The sequence below is a fragment of the Nanorana parkeri genome, unplaced genomic scaffold, assembly GCF_000935625.1.
Source record: "Nanorana parkeri isolate BGI_ZX_2015 unplaced genomic scaffold, ASM93562v1 scaffold394, whole genome shotgun sequence".
NCBI classification, from domain to species: domain Eukaryota; kingdom Metazoa; phylum Chordata; class Amphibia; order Anura; family Dicroglossidae; genus Nanorana; species Nanorana parkeri.
Window position 1 is genome coordinate 46524 of NW_017306662.1, and position 690 is coordinate 47213.

The window sequence follows — 690 nt, forward strand, 5'->3', positions numbered from 1 at the left end:
ATGCCTTCACATGATTGGATAACTGAGGTGAGCATTTTTTGAGTGAAGATCCTCAACTCTTTTAGTAAATCAGCTCAGTAGATTGGGTGATCTTGCCTTGCAGCATTGGAGCCTGGATTTAAGCCCCATCAGTGACCCTATCAGCATGTAGTGTTCATGGTCTCCCTGTGATTGTATGGGTTACCTCCAGATGTAACTTTTACCCCCCAACATGCCAAAAAGCATATAGTCAGGTTAAGTGGCGCAAAACCAAATATTAGTATATGTAAAAGGTACAATAGATTGTGATCTCCAGGGACCAATGTGAATGGTTGTATGTACTCTGTGAAGCGCCACCTATAACAATACAGGAAATAAATAGTGTGACAGAAAGGATAGAAAAGGATCATTATCTTTTATAATGCCACTTTTCTCTACAAACCCCAATCAGCTAATATTTTTCACACCTTATCTGATCACTATTATTATTATTATTGTTATTATTGTTATTATTATTATTATTTTTCCATACACTACAGACCAGTTTACTGCTGCACACGGCATTTGCTCCACTTGCAATGCCGCCTTCCGCCTATAGGGGGCAGCAAAGCTCCAGAAAACTTCCATTCCCTCTCCCAGTCCTTGGCTCACCAGTACAGTTATGGGGGGAGGAGAGCCACAAGACTTGAGGCTTTTTTTTTTTTTTTTTTT